This window comes from Mandrillus leucophaeus, unplaced genomic scaffold, assembly GCF_000951045.1.
Source record: "Mandrillus leucophaeus isolate KB7577 unplaced genomic scaffold, Mleu.le_1.0 Scaffold259, whole genome shotgun sequence".
Lineage (NCBI taxonomy): Eukaryota > Metazoa > Chordata > Mammalia > Primates > Cercopithecidae > Mandrillus > Mandrillus leucophaeus.
This window is the reverse complement of record NW_012102687.1, coordinates 1776311-1786242: the sequence shown is the minus strand read 5'-3', so window position 1 is coordinate 1786242 and position 9932 is coordinate 1776311. Positions and strand designations below refer to the sequence as shown.

Sequence of the window (9932 nt, the reverse complement as noted above, 5' to 3'; positions counted from 1 at the left end):
AAACCACCAAGATTATACCTTAAGATAAATGCCAAATATCCTTATAATGTAGAGTCTCTGTTCTTATCAAACTATAAATTTTCATATCTAATTGCATGTCTGCTTGTATCTTCTTAATGCCTTTCAATGAAAATAAATTTATATAATGGTAATATAATTTATGTGCATATAAGTTAGTTAACTTTTTAAGAGAATAATTGATACATTTTATATTTTCAGTTATATATCACCATAGTTTTATCCTTATACATATTATCTAAAAGGTAGTATTCTTTAATAATTTATTCATATTTAAAAATGCTTTAAATCTTTTTTAACTTTTTGTAAGATTATAAAATTTGTCATTTTATTTGAAGATGCAACAAAATACTTTTGAAAAGCTATCGAAATTGAGTAGCTTTTGTTTCAAGGGTGTTTAGATAAGGAAGGCATTTTGTTAGAGTCTCATATATTTTTCCAGTGTATCTGATTGTCTCATTGTGATATGAGGGAAATCATACAGAAACTGCTTTAATATTGGTTGTATAGTCTAATTTTCTAAAACAGAGTGGACTATTCAAAAACCTAGCACAGCTGGTTTAGATAGAATTTACTAAGCTGTGTAGAGCCTCAATTTGATCTTGTTGGGTGTTTAAATTTACATTTAACTTAAAATGCTGGAAATAGATTTTACAAAGTTATTTCCTTTGCATGTAAATTTATTAAACACAAGACAAAAAACAACTTTATTGAGGTATACTTAAATTGTAAATGTCCTAGGAGTCTGGGCAATGTATTCACACATGCAACCACCACCAACAACATAATCAAGAGATATGCAAACAGATATCTATTTTGATCTACACACATGCACACACGTATTTAATTTCATATTTTTGTATATAGTTCTGTGAGTTTTAAGACCTATTTAGTATCCTGTAATCACCAATACAATAAGGTTACTAAAGATCCATCATTGAAAAAATTCCCTAATTCCTGTCCTTTATATTCAAAGCTCCCCACTGCAACCTCTGCCAGCCACTCATCATTCTCTGTCTCTATACTTTTGCTGAGTATCATATGAGTGAACTCACGTAGTATGTAACATTTTGAGACTGAACTGGCTTCTTTTACTCTACCTAATACATTTGATATTTCAATAAAGTAGCATTCACTTTTAATTTATTAGGATACATGCATAGAATTCAATTTACAGTCAGTCATCTTTTTATTTAGGTTTGATTCCATAGCTATGCTTTGTCTAGTATTTGAAGCATGATTAGTCTACATTCATCAAATATAAAAGATGCTGTAATATTTTTTGATATCTTAATTGAAAGTACTAAGATATTTTCATTTTTAAAATATTAAGTAATTAAATCTAAATTGAGTGTTATATTTCCAAAGCATATTGATTACTGGGCATACAATGGGCTGACCTTTCCTATTCTCCTCTCAGCTTACTCAGAGGGAGGAAGTTTTTCATGTGCTAGTTTGTCTTTTTGAGAAGTCAATTGCAACCTGAGGCTTTCTTGCCTTGGATCTCCAGAGAAACATTATGAGACACAAGGCCTGTTTATTTCTTCCAAGCTTTTATTGTACTGGCAGAGACTGCCCTTTTCCAGATGTCTATTTTATTTCTCAAGTTGTGGAAACTGTTTAAAGGTTAGCAAAATCAAAGATTTAAGTAGAATACATCCTTGACATAGGGGGCATGAAGTTCATTGTCACATTCCACAAAATGATTACAGTTTCCCATCAGACACTTTTTCAATCTGCCCCACTTGCTATCAGAAAAGTCAATATTTGCATTCTGTTGAATATGCATGACCACTAGTGTTTGAAGAAAGGGCTACTTGATATATGCACTTCTATGATTATCTTGTTTGCATTCACAAGAAATTATCTGAAAATCCTCTAACAATTCAAAGACTTGCTGTAAGGGGTTATTTCATTATTAGAATTAGTTCTACTGAAACTTTAAATTAGACTGACTTAGCATCTTATATTTCTTAACTTAAAATAAATCACCAGAAAAGGGAAAAATTAAAATATGTGAGAAATAACTTCTTTGCTCATAAAGCATTGGATTATATGTGTAAATACATTTTCAGTTTTGTTCATCATATTTCTGATTTATTTAATCTCTGAAGTGTATGCATTCAAGGATTTTATCTTCCCTGGGAGTTTCTGATATTTTAATCAAATCCAACTAGCTTCAATTGAAAATTGTTTAATGTGAAAGTTTTTAACTGATTAACAATTTTCTATATTTACTTTATACAGAAATTTCTTCTCTTTAAAATTTTAGCATCTCTTTGAGAAGTATTGACTTTTACACATATTCTCCTTTGCTGTAGTTGTCTTTCCTGTATCAACTTTTATTTAATGATCCATTTTCTGTTTTCAGTTATTCTGTTACCTTACTTACAAACAAAGATGCTTTCATCACATTGACTATCTGTGATTTTCCCATTTGAACCCTCATGTTTTGTGATTTCCAGGCTATGAAAACAAATAAATCTTGCTGAATACAATGGGACAAAAAAACTCCTGCACTTCTTCTAAATCCCATTTACCTTGCCAGTTTTTCAAAATCAAAGAAAAGGCTATAGCTTATCTAGTATTAGAGACATTTTTCCTCTCCCATTACTTTTCTCTGTTTTTGGGGGGATTTTTTAGTCCAATCATTTATTCTCTCACAATAAAATTTGTATTTTTGGTTTTTGTTTTTTCAATTTGAAATTTTAAGCTGAAATAAAGTAAGTTTCTTTACCTCTCTGAGACTCACTTTCTAAATCTGTAAAATAAAGAAGTTGGACTGAGATAAAACCTAAGTTTTATTATTCGGTAGACTGTGTCTTAGTGGTCTCTTGAAGTCAAATAAGATGGCAGATCTCTAACTCAGGTGACATTTGAGTTGAAGGTATGCCTAGGCATGGTGTTGTCCTGCATTCCTGCATTGAGAACCTTCAGCCTGCAAGTTAGCATTTGTTAGTGTCATTTGGTAAAGAATACCCCTCATGATTTTGGATTCCACTTTTAGTTTGGTAAGGTCACTGGATTTCATTATATGTATATATTTCAATGAAGTGTATATATACTTTCATTGTATACATCTATTATATATATTTCATTATATACATTTCAATATATATTTCATTATATATTTTATTATGTATTTCATTATATACATTTCAATATACATATTTCATTATATATATTTCAATAAAGTATATATACTTTAATTATATATTTCAATAAAGTAGCATTTGCTTTAAATTTATTATGTGTGTATATATATATATATATAAAGTGAGTTGTTAATTAGGAGTTATGAGCCCATGCTTACAGTTGTAGTTGGAGAGTTTTTTCTCCTTGCCCATCATTCTAAAATATCTTCCCTCACCTCCTTATTAACTATTTTTGAAAGCCCATTATAAGAGATACATTTGTTTGGGTTATAGAAGTGTTTGTGCTGAAAACAAAGAAATAAAAACAGCCACCAACAGAACAAAACCTCTATAAGCCATGAGAAAGTAAGGCATCTTAAATAATAAAAAAGGAAAGGGACGAGGATTCTTTTAAAATCCTCCCCATGAAAGTAAGTGGATTAGGTTTGATAAGACAAAACTAGAGGTCCAGAAAGGGTTAGATTGGGACAGGAAGGGGAAATGCAGGGAATGTGTGGCTGTCTTGGAGCTACTGTAGATTTAGGGGAAACTATGGCTTCGGTTCAGAGTACAGTGAGAAAATTATGAATATGACCAATAGGCCTCTCCTTCCACCGTGGTCAATTTCACAACTTCTAGTTTTGAATATCATACTTTTAGGATTTAGTTTTCAAGGTTTGTGATCGATCTGTGGTAGTTTTCCCTAAACCTCAAGTGCTAATTAAGCCTAATCCTTGTCTTCAGCGGTTATCTGAGCAGGAATTCCTAATGGCAAGGACTAGAGCCATCAGCGTCAAACATGGTGATCTGTGCCACCCGCTCTCCTTGCTTCTCTGACTCTAACACCTCTTGCCTCCTGCTTTTCAGAAAGCTGTTAATTCACGAGGTGAAAAAATTAGCCTATTCTAGAAATGAATATTTAAATAATAAGGTGCATATATTTGAACTAATTACGGAATCTCTCTTACAAAATGCATTTAATCTATATACCTATTCCTCTACTTTATTATTTATTTATTTTTTGAGACAGAGTTTTGCTTTGTAGCCCAGGCTAGAGTGCAGTGGCACAATCTCGGCTCACTGCAACCTCTAGCCCCAGGGTTCAAGGGATTCTCCTTCCTCAGCCTCCTGAGTAACTGGGATTACAGGCGCGTGCCATCAGGCTCAGCTATTTTTTTGTATTTTTAGTAGAGACAGAGTTTCTGATCAGGCTGGTCTCTAACTCCTGACCTTAAATGATCCGCCCAGCTCGGTCTCCCAAAGTACTGGTATTACAGGCATGAGCCACCGTGCCTAGCCTATATTTTATTTTTTAAAGAAATATATATTATTTACTATGTACCATGTTCTTCAGAAAATACTGAAATTACAATTGTCAATTGTCAAGGGTCCCTTTCCCTACCCTCAAAACCACTACATTCTAAGAGAATGAGGTGTGCAGATATGACAATGTGATGTAATTACTTTAGGTATAAGGGTCTGTGGGAACATAGGAGAATATAGTCACATTTCCCATGGAAAGTACCTCATTCCGTGTATGTCTACATGGAATTTATATATAGTGTACAAAAGCTTTATAAAAAATGCAGCTTATATAAATTGTGACAGTTACACATGATTATGCCAGGTGGTCACCAAAAGTAGTTCCATAGAGGACTCCACATTTCAAGGAATGTAATCAAAACAATGCCTGTTTCATATGAATAAGTATGTACTATTCAAATTATTAGATATACATGGAATATAGGTATTTGAGTAATGATAAATATCTATGTATGTAAATGTTCAACTTTGCCTTATTTAATTTTAATATTTAATTTATAAAAAGGAAAGTATAATGTTTCATCAAAAACGAAGTAGTATTAAGTATTTACATATAAGTATGTGGGTATTTAAAGTATAAGTATATACACAAAGTATATTAAGGTATAAGTATGCATATAAGTATATGGATATTTAAATAGGCAAATTCAAAATTAAATTCAACTATAGGCATTGAGCTTGTCCTTATTTCAGTGAAACTTGGAGACATTGTATTTTTAAGAAATGTATCTTGGTTAAAAACAGATTTCTTTATGTCAAGAACTGAAATCTGTGGTGAAACTATGTAATATTAATAGATGGAATAATTGGGTAAATGACAAATTTGTCTTATTAATAGTATAAACTTTTCAAAAAACAAATTCCGCTTCTCTAAAGTGATATAACTAACATATTTTAATAGAGTTTTTTATGAAGTTTCATGAAGAATGTTAATGTCCTCAATAGTGAGACTGAAGACGCTTACAATTTTTTTTTTTAATTTTATAATGAAATGTAAAACAACCAAATCAACCCTGATGTCATTTGGCTTGCAAGTCATCTTGGGTAAATATAAACATTACTCAGAGAGGTAAAACCCCGCCTTCACTAAAAATATGAAAATTCGCTGGGCATGGTGGCACAAGCCTCTAATCCCAGCTACTCTGTAGGCTAAAGCACGAGAATTGGGGGAGGCGGAGGTTGCAGTGAGCCATGATCACACCACTGCACTCTAGCCTGGGCAACAGAGTGAGACTATATCTCAAAAAAAAAACAAAAAAGAAAAGAAAAAAAACTTATTCAGATAACACATTCAGGAGACAGCAAGACATAAGAAAAAGAGATTCTAAAGCCCATTTCTAGAGATTTTGATTTAGTGGTTCTGACTAGGGTCAAGGAATCTAAATTTTAAAAACTATCCTGGTCATGCTGATATATAGTCAAATTTGTACCACTGCTATACTAGTAAACACAGTACAAATATTTTTACCTTAATTTTAGATATTCAAATAAGCAGACATTGATTATTGTTAATATCATTGTAATCTTTTGGAAATGACTGATGATTTGTCAGCTAAAGTAAATTAAAAATAATGGAACTGTACTGGGGAAGCTAAGCAGGAAAGATTGCTTGAGCCCAGGAGTTAGAGAGACCAGCCTGGGCAAGAAAGTGGAATCTAAGTTTCAAAAAAATAATAAATAATGAAACAGCATTATAGAAACCTGATCTTAAAGTGAATGGAATTATTTCTAATGTATTTTTATACCTTCTTATCAAGATTTACCTGCACCAATTTGGAGAATAAAATAAGTACATGTATAACATTCATGCAGTGGGTGCTGATAAAGTATTTTTAACATGAATGTAACATATCTATAACATATCTACAAAAGTAAACTTAAAGCTGCTGCAGAAAAGCTTATAGCAAAGAAAGCAAAGATCTGTAGCAGGTAAACTTGAAAGCTAATCAATTTCTAATTGATTTCACTTTACATATTACTCTGTTAGAAAAAAATCTTAGTAATTTTGACAGTAGATATAAAAAAGTATAGAGAAACACATATTTCAAATAGCATGACATGAAAGATAAAAGGAATGTTAAAGTCACTTTGCAATCGTTAGAATATTGTATTTTGTAATATTTTAACTTAATTATGAAAGCGTCAGGAGAAATATGTTTATCAGATTAAGTATTTAAAATATTTAGGACTTAGATATTGTCTTCAATAAAAGTAAAAGATAATAGAAGGGAGCAATTTTGTATAAAATTTTTTTTCAGGAAAGTTTTTTACCTATGAGCAGACATGGAATATTTTTCAGGATCTAAAAATTCAACATAGAAATTCAACATTGGAAACCAAGAAGTATAATATCATGTTTATAGGATCCAAAATCATGAGAATTTTATTTAATAAGAATCATATAATTTTGTGTTATTTGGTTTTAAGAAGTTTTATTTGCATGCCCTAAGGTTATTTTGGTAAGAGACGTATTGAAAAACATATATTCATAAGATATGTCTGTAATGTTTGATGTATAAATGAGTGTCCTGGGCTTTATTTTAATCCTTCCTTTGTCATTTTCATGAAATGTATGATCTTTAAAACTCTCTTAAGGGAAGACACATATTTCATATTAATGGTAAAATAGCAAGTATAAATCTCAACCCACAGACATAAGCTTTAAAAAATTATTCCTCTAATTTATACTTCAAAGTAACTGTTACATTGGGTTGGCAGGAAATACAAGTTGTTCTTGCTGTCTGCCAGCAGTCTGTATTTCTGCTTTTGTCCTTAGAGGCATCTAAACTAACTACATAACTTGACTGGTTTACCTTTGGAAACAAAAGCCAGGAAAGGAAGAATATTACAGGCAAATTTTGCTCTCTTGACTGCCTCAAAAGTCCACTGGGACAAGTAGGCACAGCTTGCTACCAGCCTGAGTGGAAGTCATAAAAGATGGAAACGAAACATTTCACATAGACACAACCCTGACTTGGCAGAAAATTATTCTATCACGTTCTAATGTACCACTTATAATTGATGTGAATGACATATGGTTTCCTTAGGAGTTCCTATTTCTTTATGCTGTAAAAACCTTCTTGACAGTGTTTTTTCTCCTGGTTTGTCCTAATTTATCAGTGCAATGCATACAAAAACTGGAACTTTCCTCGCTTTCTCTGATTAACTTATCACTTGCTCTAATGATAGCTTCATTTTTTGAAGATTAAAATACCGAAGTATAGTATGTGGGTTGGATTTAAATATGATAATATTGTAGAAGTTTCCAAAACCTAGGAAATGCATTGTATATTTTGATGGTAATTAAGTTCAATGTTTATGTAGTATTGTATCCAGTGTCATGATATAACTAAGATATTGTAGGCCTTATCAAAATCTTAAGTTCAGAAGAATAATATGTAGACCTAACAAGGAGTTCATGAATATTTTTAGTAAATCAATGAGTGAAAACACTGGTAGTTTCTTTTGTAACTTATCTTAATTTACTATTAAAATAAACCATAGTCAAAAGGACATAATTGCTATGCATATACATGAATACCATCTTCAATGTTCATATGTTAAGTCAAATATTCAAACATTATTCATGTATTCAAAACTACATGAGATGAATTCTTTTATATGTATATAGATCGTTTTCGGTTTTCCACAAACAAGGAAATATGTAACACAAGTGTGGCCAGGAATATATGAAGAAATTAGTAGAATTCAGCAAAAACACAAGAGTGGGAAAATATTTGTGTTTCCAAGCATAACTTTGTTTCCCTTACCTGTAACTATATGTTTAAGAAAAATGTCACTTATACATAGAGAACCATTCTATTTTCTAATTGCTAAGTGCCTCTTTATTCTTACAACATACATTTTTACAAGTTTGGTTTCAATTTCCTATGAATACTATTGGCAAGAGGAGGGTCCACAGCAGTTCCCCAAAACAAGTCTTGATCCCAAATAAACAATCAGTGGGGCGTATCTCTTTTGTGCAGCTCATTCTCACAGGGTGACCTCCTAACCCAGACCGTCATAACACAGACCAGGTCTCAACAAGTTGCTATTTCTGTTATTTATGAAGCCATGGGTCATACTTGAAAATCAGAGCCTAACCCTCAAGTAAATTGTTGCAGCTCCAATTTAGTCTTTAGGACTCACTAGAGTCAGAAGCATAACAAATTGGGCTCTAAGATTCCATGAATCAAGGAGAAATAAGAATTAATGAAATTGATTTTTTGAGAATTTTATAATAAACTTTTCCCAAAATATTATCTATTCCTAACAGAAGAGAACTTTGATTAATTTAAGGTAACTGAAGTTATTTTTATAAAAATCAATTATGTTCACCATTATTGTATAAATGTACAGTTTAAACATGTAAAGGTAGTATATTAATTTTAGGAGTTTATTTTAATGTCAATATTTACAATACATATGCTGGAATAAATGCTAAACTGAAAGAACTGTGCTTAAACACTAAAATATTAAATTGAAGAGCAAGTCCAAGAACCAAAAAGGCAAAATCCAGACTTACATTTCAAAGTACATTTTGAAATGCAAAGTACCTACATTTGCAAAGTATCTGAACTAGGCATGTGCTGTGTGTTAAGAATATAATCATATGTCATTACAGAAACACAAGAAAGTATAATGCCATTTTCACTAGGGTAAAAGAGGAAAATATGGGAGAAATATGGTCAATAGACATATAAATTTCAAAATTACAAGTGGTATTTTATACCAGTTACCGACACCTCCAGAATTAAGGTCATGAAATGGTGAAAATTTTACATATCTGGTTGCAGCATATCAAAAAACACAGAGCTTTGCTAGATAATCCCTGGAAGTCTTTTCATTACTCTGCTTTCTGACTGGAAAGTTAGTATAAAATACATGATTATCATTATAATAGCAAAGCGTTTTCATTATCTTTTAATGGATCTAACTTCTGGTAGAGACCATGTGTTGTGCATGCCAGTGGATTTAAATTGAGAAAGCTAGGATTTTGTACCTGTGTTTCAGCAAGGCAGGAGCACATGAAATTTACTTGTTTGTCTCATCGAATCTTTTCCTGTACTGACTTTTCAGCAATAGGTACCTTAGAACCATAAAGTGTTCTTTTGCATTTGGCAGAAAAAAAGAATGAAGGTTACATATATGCTGTTTTGCAAAAATTACTTGAAGAGCTGCTGGGTGCAGTGGCTCATGCCTGTAATCCCAGCACTTTGAGAGGCCGAGGTGGGCAGATCATCTGAGGTCAGGAGTTCGAGACCAGTCTGGCCAATATGTGAAACCCCGTCTCTACTAAAAATACAAAAATTAGCCAGGCATGGCCCCAGCTACTTAAGAGACTGAGGCAGGTAAATCGCTTGAACTCAAGAGGTGGAAGTTGCAGTGTGCCGAGATCACGCCATTGCACTACAGCCTGGGTGAGAGTGAGACTCTGTCTCAAAAAAAAAAAAAAAA

The 9932-nt window shown here is 32.1% G+C and overlaps 1 protein-coding gene across 3 annotated transcripts in view; it reads left to right on the top strand.

Moving 5' to 3' along the window:
* FSTL5 (follistatin-like 5) overlaps window positions 1-9932 on the top strand; it is an 825267-nt gene that overhangs the window by 182260 nt on the left and 633075 nt on the right. The gene's annotated exons all lie outside the window — the stretch shown is intronic.